The sequence below is a fragment of the Prunus persica genome, chromosome G3 (genome assembly GCF_000346465.2).
Source record: "Prunus persica cultivar Lovell chromosome G3, Prunus_persica_NCBIv2, whole genome shotgun sequence".
Lineage (NCBI taxonomy): Eukaryota > Viridiplantae > Streptophyta > Magnoliopsida > Rosales > Rosaceae > Prunus > Prunus persica.
Window position 1 is genome coordinate 2,068,092 of NC_034011.1, and position 14,428 is coordinate 2,082,519.

The window sequence follows — 14,428 nt, forward strand, 5'->3', positions numbered from 1 at the left end:
AGAATGTGTCTATTTTTGCATAGTTTTTACAACCGAGAAAACTCTAACAAACACAAAACTAATAATATGTTTATAGTGATAAAATAGGATCAAACAACAAAGCATACATGTACCTAACACGAGCGGTGCTAAAATTAGTCTCCCACAATACATCGAAGGTTAGAATTCGTCCATTCCAATACAACTAACCAAGGATTGATCTACACTCCAGCCCATTCCTGCTTTAGTAAATAGGCTTAAAGTTGCAGTCTAACTTAGGAATTTTAGAAACCATTCTACCCCTCTATACATAAGTCAACCTATCACTCTATATAAAAAGAAGGCTACCCACTTAGCCATCTTTACACACAAGGAATGGATAAGGAATCCACTAAGCCCAAAAAAACCAACGAAAATAATAGAACAAAAATCTCCAACCATCTAACCCAAAAAAAACAAGCCTCCAACTAGGAAGCAAGCCAAGCCAAACTTAAAAAAAAAAAAAAAAAAAAAAAAAAAAAACCTAAAAGCACAAGAGAACCAAAAAAGAAGTGACTCTCTTCCTCTCTAAAATTGTATCAACATATTTTCAATGGGTTCTTCAATCATAGTAAGTTTGTCTCTTTATTTTTATTTATATTTAAATTTAAATTGTTATTGTTAAGATTTAAGATTTAGGATTTATTTGTTAAATTTTGAGTTTCGCTACACGCGTGATAGGAAATTATTTTTAAAAAATTGTAAATCATGCTACACACATAATAGGAAAAAAGTCTCCCGCGCTCCCGGTAGGGGTGGACTAAATTTTTTGCTTAAAGCAACCCCTAGTAAAATTCCTGGATGAGGCCTCGCAACTAACCCTATCATTCTTCCACCTACAAACACTACTATGAAGTCAGAAGAGAGAGAATCAATCAAGAGCAGACAAAGGGATGGGCAATTTGGATCTGCCAACAATGGCTAATTGGGTGGGCGGTTCAGCCCAGACTAACCAAGGCAAGAAATTTGGCCCAACCTATCTGGGCATAAATTCATGCAAATAAATAAAGGTTCTTGACCAAAATAATAGTAATAATAATAATTCAAAACACAGCCCCTTCATTTTAAAAGAATAAATAGGTTTTTTTTTTTTTTTTTAAAAAAGAAGGGGTTCAAAGGGTATATTATAATTTATTGTCTTGATTTCAAAACACAACCCCTTCATTTATTTTACGTGACATTTTGTTCTAATTACAGTCACCATCAAAGCTCATAACCTCTCAACAAATCCAAGAAAAAGAAAAAGAGAAAAAGTCTTAAGTAAATTTAGATGAATACACTGGCATTTGTAACATCTTAGTCATTGATTTTGAGTGTTGCTTCCGTTAAAAGTATAAAAGACGGTCAGTTGAAATGGTATAAATAGTTTTATATCAACTCATGATGTTGCGAGTATTTGAATATATGACTACTTAAACCATTCATACATGATAAAATTCAATTATACTAGTATGTACATTTCTATGTATAGGGTGTTGATTTTTCCACTCCCCTTTTGTCCACTTACACTGCCTTTCGTTTTTTAATACTTTTTACTATAACATTATGGGAGTGTGAAGTGGACAAAAGTGAAGTGAGAACATACAACTTCCAACAAAGGGTATGTAAGTGGATAAAAGAGGAGTGAGAAAATCAACTCCCTATATTTAAAGAGTAATTTCATTTAAATGATGATAGATGGTGGATGAGGCAGATTGATGAGAATGGAGGGGGAAAGATGATAGGAAGGGCGAAAGAGATGAAGGAGAAGGGCATAAAAGTAGTGGAATTGGAAAGGTCCCCTACGCCTCTCCCACTTCATCTTTGTTTTCTACATCAAGGCTTTAATTCCACCTCTCTTGGTACAAAGTTCAAGTCTCCCTGTGCTGCATAAACTGAACCCTTTTGTTTTTTTTATTTTTGTTTCGTTTTTTTGGTCGATGCTTTTTTATTTTATAATATTTTATTTTAAATTTATGTGTCCATTTAAAATCTCAAAATATATAGCAATGTACACTTTCCAACCTACACATGCAGTTTCATGGTAAGGTTAAATTTACAATATTTGAACATCTCTTGCTTTCTGTACAAGAAATCAAACTGAAGGCTATACAATTTCTGGTTACAAAAAGATCTTTAAAAAAAATAAAAAAAGACAATCAAGGCCCGTCGTTACCATCCTTAATCAAATTGCAAATATCTTAGCACTCCACCAAACTGCAAGAAATCCAATTTCTCAAAGAATCAGAGTGAAGAAAACAGAATTGAGAATTCAGAGTTGCAACTCAAGTAAAATATAAATATTATGTCAACAATGCAAGGAAACTATTATGCCAAAATAGAAAGAAAACAGAAATAAGAGAAGCTCTGCTTCTCAAGTGACATTTGGGATAAGAACAAAACTATATATCTGTGGCCAGTGGCATCTCAGAAGAATGAGCAAGCAGCATGTTGCATATACAAGGACAAATTCAATGGTTGTGCATCAACTTGGCTTGTAATTGATTTTTGAACAAGTATCTTGCTAAAATATGAAAACTATGAGAGAATATTTGTTTTGTGGGAATTTTCTGTGTATTCTTCTTTTTGTAGGAGGTCATATTTATAATACAACGAAACCTGAATGGGCAAGTAAATAATAAATTCCTAAATCTATTTACAGTAGGAAATCAGGATTTAAAGTAAATCAATTACAATTATAATAGGAATTCTTGGTGTGTAAGGAAAGTAAGTCAATATCCACAAGTCACACCAACACTCCCCCTCACGTTAGTGCATAGATGTCGCCAATGCCCAACTGATCCAGTGAATTGTGGAATGCTTTACTGGAAATCGCCTTTGTCAAAATATTCGCCAATTGATCCTCGGATTTCACAAAAGGAAACTGAAACACTTTAGCCTCAAGCTTCTGTTTGATGAAGTGTCGATCCACCTCAACATGTTTAGTACGATCATGCTGAACCGGATTCTGTGCAATGGCTATAGCAGCCTTGTTGTCACAAAAGAGATTCATTGTGGATGTAGGTTTATACCCAAGTTCAGCAAGCAACTTTCTTAACCAAAGAAGTTCACAAATCCCTTTAGTCATGCCTCTGAACTCGGCTTCTGCACTGGATAAAGCTACTACATTCTGTTTCTTGCTCCTCCGTGTCACCAAATTACCTCCCACGAATGTGAAGTAACCCGATGTGGATTTTCTATCTGTTACATTACCTGCCCAATCTGCATCTGAATAACCATCAATATTTAGATGACCATATTTTGAGAACATAAGTCCTTTTCCAGGTGCAGACTTCAAATATCTAAGTATCCGAAGAACTGCATTCATGTGGTCTTCACTTGGAGAGTGCATAAATTGACTGACAACGCTCACCGCATAAGCAATGTCTGGTCGAGTATGTGACAAATAGATCAATCTTCCCACTAACCTTTGGTATCTTTCTTTGTTAGTTGGAACTTGATCCGGATATTCTCCAAGATGATGATTCTGAACAATAGGAGTGTCCGCAGGTTTACAATCTAGCATTCCTGTGTCTGTCAACAAATCCAAGACATATTTTTTTTTGAGAGAGAAATATGCCTTGCTGCGATCGAGCCACCTCAATTCCCAAGAAATATTTGAGTCCACCTAAATCCTTAATCTCAAACTCCGTAGCTAGATAGTCTGGTAGCTGTGATATTTCCTGTTTATCATTCCCAGTAATAATCATATCATCAACATAGATTATTAATGTTATTACCTTCCCTTTTCGATGTTTCAAGAACAGAGTATGATCTGAGTTGCACTGTTTGAAACCATTGTTCTTCATTGCCATGGTGAACCGTCCAAACCATGCACGTGGTGACTGTTTCAATCCATACAATGCTTTTCGTAACCTGCAAACTGTTACAATCTGAGTAGTATTATATCCAGGAGGAATGTCCATGTACACCTCCTCCGTGAGTTCGCCATGTAGAAAAGCATTCTTTACATCAAACTGGTGTAGTGGCCAATCCAAATTAGCTTCAAGGGACAATAAGACTCTGACGGTGTTTAACTTTGCAACTAGAGCAAAAGTTTCTTCATAGTCTATACCATAGGTCTGTGTGTACCTTTTTGCAACAAGTCTTGCCTTGTATCGCTCGATAGATCCATCTGCATTGTGTTTTATAGTAAACACCTATCTACATCCGATAGTCTTTTTTCCTCAGGGTATAGTCTCCAATGTCCAAGTTTGATTTTTCTCAAAAGGTTTCATCTCCTCTTTTATAACTTGGACCCACTTAGGATCTTTCAATGCTTCAGAGACCTTGGTTGGAATATGGATAGCAGACAACTGATGTACAAAAGCCTTGAGTGGTTCAGACAGCTTCTCAGTAGATACATGATTTGTAATTGGATACTTGGATGTCTTGCCAATATCAGGTGAATAACGGTTTAGTGGCTTCCCACGATTTTGCCTGAAAGGTAATTGATATCCAATAGTTTTATCATCTAAATGCACAAGTCTAGTAGGAGTAGTTACCTCAAGGATATTCTCAGGAGATTGGTTTGTTGGTACTGTTGAGTTAGAGGGGGGTCTTCTTGTTGTTGTTCTGTATTGTTTGTAGGTGTGAGACTCGGATCAGAAATATCTTCGCATGGATCAGGTGGGTCAGGCAATTGATCGCTATGAATGGGCCATTGGTCGCTTTTCAACATAGAGTAATCTCGTGCTCCAGACTTAGGATATCAATCATTTCTGTACAGAGGAGAATTTCTTTATTTTCCAAGTTGCTCCAATTCTGCTTTTCACTTCATATCTCTCCCTGAAGTGTAGAATTGGATGATGGGTCATGGAAGAACAACTCAGATTCCAGAAAGGTCACATCCAAAGTGATATAGGTTCGATGAGTAGGAGGGTGATAATAGCGGTAACCCTTCTGATGAGTGGCATAACTCACAAAAACACAACGAAGCGCACAGGGATCAAGTTTGCTACGTATATTTTTGTGGAGATGAACGAAAGTCACACATCTAAGGATTCGGGGTGCGAGTACCAAAATAGAGGGCAGAGGTCTGTGTTGCGCAAGCACCTGTAAGGGAGTTTTAAAGGTCAATACACAAGAAGGCATGCGGTTGATCAGGTGAACTACGGTGACAATAGCGTCATCCCAGTGATGGCGAGGAACATGAGTGCCAATCAGAAGTGCTCGGGCGGTTTCAAGAAGATGTCGATTCTTTGGTTCAGCAACACCATTTTGTTGCGGTGTCTGAGGACAAGTCGTTTCATGGATAATTCCATGTTGTTGGAAGTAAGTCTGAAAGTCATGATTGACAAATTCTCCACCATTGTCTGAGCGAAGAATTTGGATTTGAGCATTAAACTGAGTTTTCATCTATTTGTGGAAGGACTGAAAACTGAAAAACACTTTGTTTTTATTCTTCAGCAAATAATGTCATGTCATCCGTGTACAATCATCGAATGAATGTGACAAACCATCGAATACCAGAAGGAGTAGTGATAGGCGAAGGTCCCCAAACATCAGAGTGAATTAACGTAAATGGAGTAGTACACTTGTTCGTACTCAACGGGTAGGGCACACCATGACTTTTGGCCAAAATACAAGTATTACATGTGAAGTCGGAGTCCTTGAAACCTAAGAATAAATTTGGTATAAGATGCTTCATATAACTAAAAGACGGATGTCCCAATCGACGGTGCCACAACTAGATTTGCTTTTGTTTGCTATCAAAGGGATGTGTCACACTGTTAGCCACGCCGGGACTGAAGTCATCGACATAATATAGCCCTTCTTTCTTAGTACCACGACCAAGAATCTCCTTAGTGTGAATATCCTGAAGCAAACAAAAACTCGGGTAAATAAGTACACAACAATTCAATTGTTCAGTAAGCTGACTAACTGGCAACAATTTAGTGGATAAAGATGGAACAAGTAAAGTATTAGACAGTGTGAGAGAGGATGAGAGTGTAACAGTGCCAGCCCCTGTCACAGGATAAGTAACACCATTGGCATTTGCAATACAGGTTCGTCGAGGTTGTGTAGTATTCAGAAAATCATCAGGATCAAACGTCATATGATCAGTTACACCGGAATCAATTATCCAGCTCCTGGAATTAATCTTATTGGAAGTATGGAATCCATAACTAGTACCATTACTGGTGCATTGTCCTAAATCTGTAAGAGTAGCCCACCAATCGGGGTAGCCATGCGATTTAAAACAAGTCTCACAAGTGTGTCTCGGATCACCACAATATGAGCAATCTGGTCCACGTGTCGGGGTCGTTAGTCTAAAAGTCATAATCTGTGTAGCGGAAGATGCATATGATTCAGGTTGAGTAGAAATTTGGATCGGAATCTGAGCCTGAGTCGGGGCCGGAGTCGGAGTCGAAATCGGGATTGGGGTCTGAATCAGAGACAAATTCGGGGTTGGGGCCATTATCGAAGTGGGGGTCGGGGTCGTTTTCGAAGTCGGGGTCGGGGTCGTTGTCGTCATAGTCGGGGTTGGGGTCGGGGTCGTCACAAGAGGATCCTGATTCTGGATTGGGTTCGGGGTCAAAGTTTGTATATGTAGGAGCGGAGCCATCTGGGCACTCAACTTAATGATGGTTGGTTGAGAATGAGATAAGGAGTCGGTGGTGCTACTTCCATGAGGGTTGAAAAAATCATCAACCCCCATAGCGACGGCGGGGGTTTGAAACTAGAGTCAGCAATTCCAAGATTGCCGCTCTGATACCATGCTAAAATATGAAAACTATGAGAGAATATTTGTTTGTGAGAATTTTTTGTGTATTCTTCTCCTTGTAGGAGGTCATATTTATAATACAATGAAACCTGAATAGGCAAGTAAATAATAAATTCCTAAATCTATTTACAGTAGGAAATCAGGATTTAAAGTAAATCAATTACAATTATAATAGGAATTCTTGGTGTGTAAGGAAAGTAAGTCAATATCCACAAGTCACGCCAACATATCTCTACATGTATTGAAGCGATGCTAATGAGAATAGTATTGTTGAGTGCCAAGCATTTAAAGGCAGCAAGGAAAAGTAGGGAGGGATAATAAAAAATACATGGCGTTCACATGATAATAACGTCCAAACGTCCAAACATCCGCATAGGAAAATTTTTGTGTACAGTTATTATATTTATATATATATCTATATATATATATATATGCAAAACCAAGTAAAAGTAGAAAAGAGCAACTTTCTTGAATTAATTATTGCTTGTTTTTTGTTTTGTTTTTTTTTTAAAAGAAGGTCAAAACATGTAATTACTCTTTCTTTTTTTCCAATAAACTAATTTCTTTGAGCTTAGTGTTAAAAGATCATTTTCGGCATATGACAAAGATCACTTTCAGCATATGTATATCTGGGACTTTTTCCATTACGAAGTGAAACTGTGCAGAGTCGATGCGGAGTTCTATTTGTGACCGTTAGATTACTTTTACGCTACAGGTTTAAAACTTGACTGAGGAAACTCATTTTCTCATCGCGGTAAATTTCAAAGTTTTTCAGTCTTTCCGTCATAGCCAAAATTTCCCGCGCTTACACCTCCAATCCATTAACCTCTATTTCTTTCTTCCACCACAACACCTTCTCTTCATTGTGCTTTCATCCCTGGCAATATCATAGCTGCTCCTCTAGGTTATAATATTTTTATTTCTTCTTTTGAACACCTTCTCTTCCGTGTGCTTTCATCCCTGGCAATATCATAGCTGCTCCTCCAGGTTAGAAATTTTTTTATCTCTTCTTCTTATTATTATTTTTTTGCTTTATGATATATGGGTATTTCCATTTTGTTTATACAACGTTTTCTGATTTTCTTATGGTATGTGATTGTTTACTAAAAAGATTTGGGTTTCGTTGAAAATCACAAAGGTTGGAATCGGAAAAACAGAAAGCGATGGTCTTTGTTTTGTATAGTTTTGGCTAAGTTATTCTATTTTGTTTTTTGGTTGAAAGTTTATCTAATTTAGGTTTGATATGTACTTACGAGTTTGGCTTTTGGTTTAAGCATTGCTGCAGTGTTCTTTGCTATTGTTTACCAATATCCCATTGACCAATATTTTTGTTATTTTTTGCTTTAATAGATGAAAATTTAGAGATGGAAAGCCCATAAGGACTCGAGACATATGAATTTATGGAAGATAATAATGAAAATAATTCAGAATTAGTTTTCAATCCTCAAGTAGAAAACCAGCATGTACCAAAAATTGGTCAAGAGTTTGAATCACTTGAGGATGCCTATAACTTCTATAACAACTATGCAAAACAAGCGGGATTTAGTGTTTGAAGTTATTGTCAGCAAAGGAGTAAAACTGCTAATGAGATCTTAAGAAAAGAATATGTGTGCTACAAAGACGGAGTATATTCCAAAGAAGTTTCTAATGGAAGTGAAAGGTGGTGAGGTGTAGTACGAAGTGGGTGTAAGGTTAAGATTGCGGTTCTGAAGACAAAAGAAGGAACAACACATCAACAATTTAGTCTTCTTGAAATGCAAGCAGATTGGATATACAAAGAAAGATTTATATAACTACAAAAGACAATTGGAGAGAAAGATGAAGGGGCATGATGCAGAGATGTTGCGTGAGCATTTTATTGTTGAGCAAGCAAAAAATAAATCATTCTTTTTTCTGATAGAGGCTGACGATGATGATAGGCTTAAACATTGTTTTTGGGCTGATCCAACATCTAAAAGAGCCTATAAGTTTTATGTTGATTGTATTTGATACCACATACAATACTAATCGATATGGTATGGTATTTGCCCCATTGGTAGGGGTTAATAACCATGGTCAAACTATTCTTTTTGGTTGTGGGTCCTTGTGCAATGAGACCACTAAGTCTTTTCTTTGGTTGTTTGAGCAATTTAAGAAAGCTATGCCTACTGGTCCACCCACAGATCAGGATTCAGCCATGGAAATGCTATTTCACAAGCTTTTCCAGGTGTGTTTCATAGATATTGCATTTGGCACATTTTGGATAAATTTTCTCAAAAGATAAACACTTGCATTTTTTAGGATGAAAATAGAGAACTTCAAAGTTGTGTGTGGAAATCATACACAAAGGAAGAATTTGAGTCAAAGTGGATGGATGTGGTCCACAAAGGTAAACTAAATGATGATGAGTGGCTATCTTCAATCTATAGAATACGTTCAAGATGGGTGTCAATATATGTGAAAGATATTTTTTTTAGCAGGAATGTCGAGTAGCCAATGAGTAGAGGGTGTTCATGCATTTTTCAAGCTATATATTTCATACTACAGTTTAATAGGACGCTTGCCCAGCAACGTCATGAAGAGATAATTGCTGTTGATATTAATGAGCAGCCTATGTTGAATCTCCATTGATAATGGAGAAGCAAATGACTGTGATGTCTACAAGTTTCAAAAAGAGTTGTGGAAATGTTTGGCATGTGTACTTCAACTTGCGAAAGTGGATGACAATTTATGCTTTTATAAGGTAATGGAGAGGAAAAAAGATGGTAAAGGTGCGAGAAGTCATGGTTGACAAAGTTGCAAACTATTCTTCATGTATATGTAAGAAATTTGAATTTGAAGAAATCTTGTGCAGGCATGTGTTGACATACATGAAAATGAAACAAATTGAGTATTTGCCAAATAAATATATATTAAAGAGATGGACAAGAGCTGCAAAATCTGACGTAGTTGTGGAAGAGGGTGGAGGGGAAATAACTGAGTGTGGAAGATTGTCTAAACTTGCTTTTGAGCTTATTGATGGTTCCTTGGTATCTCAAGAGGCAAGTAAAGTTCTACTAGAAAATATATAATTTCTTATTTCTTATGAAGCTGAAATTTTGTACTTGTAAGTTGTACCCACAACATCAATTATTGTTGTAGCTTAAATTCCTTTGTCTTGTAATGGAGTCTTGGGATCATCTATTTCAATCATTTCTCTGTTCATATCTTTTCCAAACTTTTGAAGATATCCTATATACAGACTTTGCAAATCATCCAAAGAAGGCATGACTCTTCGAATCATATCAGGAGATCATAGTTAGCTTCAGTATCCCCCATCTGCAAATGAAATATAGTCAGTAATTGTAAACATCAGGTAAATAACAGATCACCCAAGGTCATATAAAAAAATCCTACCCAGCACTACAACACCTCACCGAACTGAAAACGAAACAAAAATGAGCCAAGTTTATACGAAGACCAAGTAAAAGCCAAACCCAAATCGGCGGCGAGGATATCCCTATAAAAAGAAATAGAAAATCAATGTAGACAAGAAGGGAAATGACGTATTGCATATGCAGAGTCACGTATAGCAAATGATGAGAGCATCGGATGAAATCATAGGGAAGAGAAGGTGTTATGGTGAAAAAAATAAATAGAGCTTAGTGGATTGGAGGTGTAAGCGCTGGAAATTTTGGCTCTGACAAAAAGACTGAAAAGTTTTGATATTTACCACGATGTGAAAACGAGTTCTCTCAATCAAGTTTCAAATCTACAGCGTAAAAGTATTCTGACGGCCACAAATAGAACTCTGCACAGTTGCACTTCGTAACCGAGAAAGTCCTTGTATATGTTACCTCCAACGTTAAAAACGTTATTAACATTTTGATTTATTAGGGAAGTGCAAGGCACTTGGCTAATTACTTTCGGACGCGCGCATGCCCTAAATTGAAAAGGAGCAACTTTCTTCAATTAATAAAACAAGTTGGCTTTTGTCCCAAAACATAAAGAAAGTTAGATTGAATGTAAAAACAAGAAGTAAGAAGAAAAAGAAGGAGAATTTGACAAGTACTTTTCAAAAGCGGAATCAAAAATTTTCATAAGTGCCTCGTTTATTATCTGCGAATGGTTTAGCTGGTTTTTATTTTTGAAAGTTGCTTAAGCGGAATGAGCCCTTTTTTTTTTCTTCTTTAAAGCTGTGGAATGAGTTAAGTTTTACTGAAATAGAATAGAATAATTTCCACCGAATATAGGATGAACTTCCGTAAATATAACATGAAGTTTCTATTTTCTAAAAAAATTTACACTCTAGAATCTAGAAGGTGGTTTTCAAACGATCTCATGCAGGTCAATGACAAAGGACTAAGGATTTCGACCAAAAAAAGAATTAAGGATTGGCATATATAGGCCTTTCCCAGAGTAGAAAAAGACGCAATGAATTGACGACAAGCACAAGGCCTTGACGCATGTTACTCGCTGACTTGAATGACTCTTCGCATAAAGAAAAGTAGACTATTAGTATGTTATTTTGTAGACATTATTGGACGCTAATTTATAAATACACAGAATAATATTCTCTCACCAAATTTAAATCCAAAACTGCCCGAACATGCAAACCTCAGCTCATAGTTGACAAGCTTAAATTTGAGAATATCTTAATTAATATCCTTTTAGTAATGTACGGATCCGTTTCACTATATTGTTGACATAAATTTTCAATCATTAGATTGAAATGGATTGAATGGCTAAGATTAACTAAATTAATTATATATTTTTAAAATATATATATTAAAAATAATTATTAATTGACTTTTTCTTTCTTATTTCTCTATTCTCAATTATTGTTTGATCAAATCTTCCTATTTCGTCGTTCTCTATCCTCTACAATTCTTCAGGTAATGACTTTTCCATCATCCTCCTCTTTCTTCTAAGGCCCCATTTGGTTCACGGAATGGATTTGAGGGGAAATAATTTCCCATGTCATTTCCCAAAGAATGAGAATGAAAGATTCCTTTCCCATGTTTAGTAATGTCGAGAAAATAACCGGGAGATTTCACTTTATTTCCTTTCTCATGTTTGTTTTGAGTAGGAATGAAAAATAAAGTTTGTATAATTTTTCAATTATACCCATATTAAATCAAATAAAAAAAATGCATTTAATGATACGTTGTAATTATAAATTGTTCATAGGGACAAAATAGTCATGAAAATTGTGCATTGAATGTTGGCTCATTTTTCCAAACTTTCCCATGAGGAAGGAAAACAAAACCCAAGTTAAGAGGAGGGCTTCACTTTCCCCCCTACTTTCCCATGTGCCAGGCAACCATTTCCCATGTCTGGACTTACCAAACATGGGAAAGCAATTGAATTCCCATTCCCAAGCCTTCTTTCCTATGAATCAAACGGGGCCTAAAGGTAAACTGTCTTTTCCATATATTTTTTAATATTATTATTAATCATATTGAATAAAAGCTAAATCTTGTAAGCCATTAAGATGTTAGAAAAAAAAAACAGAGAGAGAGAGAGAGAGAGAGAGAGAGAGAGAGAGAGAGAGAGAGAGAGAGAGAGAGAGAGAGAGAGAGAGAGAGAGAGAGAGAGAGCAACACAGAGTTAGACCAACCAAACCTTAGAGAAGAAATATTGCAACAAATGTGGGCTTTTTCTTTTTTGGTTAAATACTAATATCATATTTTCTCTTCAATATTGGTAGGCTTATTGAGACCGTTTTTCTATGTCGTGGGAGAATGCTCGGTTGGTGTAGATGTCAATGACAAGGGGAAGGTAATTGTGAGGTTTCCCAGGATATTAATTGAGAAGTGAGAAAATGATAAGAAAACAAAAGGAGGAAAGATAATTGAGTGATTTTCATGATTATCATAACTAATGAATAAAAGTGAAATTTACTTGGCATTAGAGATTTAATTTAATTTAAGTAATTAATGAAATATAATCTCAATCATTTAATTCATTATAATCTAATGGTTGAAATTTTGTGTCAAAAATATAGTGCCACAGATCCGCTCCCTATATATGTATCCCCTTTTATCTAGGGATTCCTAAAATAATTTTATTTGAGGGACACCTTTTAGGGTTCTGTACAATTTTTTTTTCAATGTTCCAAAATATCTATTTTTCAAGTGTTCATTCTTAAATCATCCTTGCAAAAAATGAGGCAAATTGAAAATTAAGACATCTAATTTGGACAAACAAAATAGACTAACACGGTAATTCAAGAAAAGACTATAATAACAACCATCTAATTGAATGGTTAAATGATTTTGGATTCAAGTGATGATTTGCATAGATTATTTTTGTAGGAACATCTAAAAACTAGACGGTTTTTATTATTGAAATACAATGTTTAATGTACCATGTCCATACACTAGAAAAAGTCATGGCCAGCGGTGCTTGGTAACAATATCCAAATTTACTAAAAAAAATGCAGGTGGCATAATATCCCCACATTTCCATTTTAAAAAAGAAAAGAAAAAGAAAAAGCAAGTTTTGTTAGCGAGATCCTAAACTAATTAGGACTCTATTTCTTTCTTTTTGTACAGATATTGTATAATTAGTATTTTATCTTATTTCCTAGTTTGACCATACTAGGGTTACATCCTTGTATTAAATACCTCATTTTGGAGAATGAAATACAACATGAAAATATTATACCCATATTGTTTGACTTGGTATCATAGCCGAGTTTCTGGTAACCTATGTATTGTGCCCACTCGTGTTCTACTGTATGCCTTAATTTTTTTAAGGGTTTTCTCTTGTGCCCGTGCCTGTGCCTGTGCCTGTGTCGTGTTTGTCGTATCTACTTCGCGTTGTGTTTCCACTGCTATCATAGGTGATGATTCCAAACTTGTGGCGCGTTCTAGTTCTTCTGAAACGAAGTAGATTGAATTAATGGAAAAAAGACAGCTCCGTCTCCAAACTCCGCTACCTATGTCGAATGGGAAAAAGATAACTGCTTCTGTCACATTCTGGGATTGGCTCAGTCGTAGCACGATATTGTCTGCTTTGGGCCCCCTTTCTGTCATCACGGTTTTATTTTTGGGAACTCACGAGCAACTTCCTAGTGGGTCACCCATCTGCTGTAGCCTCAACTAGCTTAACTTTGGAGTTCCCATGACTCCGAAGCCAGTGAGCTCCCAAAAGGCCTCATGCTAGATGGAGGCGGGCATGTACATATAAGGTACATCACCCCTTCTCCGTTGGTTGATGTGGGATGTTACAATCCACCCCCCTTAGGAGCTTGACGTCCTCATCAGCACACTCGCACCACACGACAGAGTGGCTCTGATACCAAATTGTTACATCTCGAGATCGGCTTCGCCGTAGCACGATATTGTCCGTTTTGGGCCCCCCTCTATGCCATCACGGTTTTGTTTTTAGGAACTCAAGAGCAACTTCCCAGTGGGTCACTCATCCTGGGATTGCTCTAGCCTCAACTCGCTTAACTTTGGATTTCCCATGACTTCGAAGCCAATAAGCTCCCAAAAGGCCCCATGCTAGATGGAAGTAGGCATGTACATATAAGGTACATCACCCCTTCTCCGTTAGTCGATGTGTGATGTTACAGCTCGGTGCAGTCATGGCTTCTCAATTCCATGACTAAACCCATTTGTGCCTTGTTCAAACATGGTACTACTGCTTTTGATATATGGGAGGCTGCTAGGAAGACCTATATTGTGACTCAGAATAGTTCTCAGTTGTTTCAACTCTGACGGCAGTCCATACTTACAT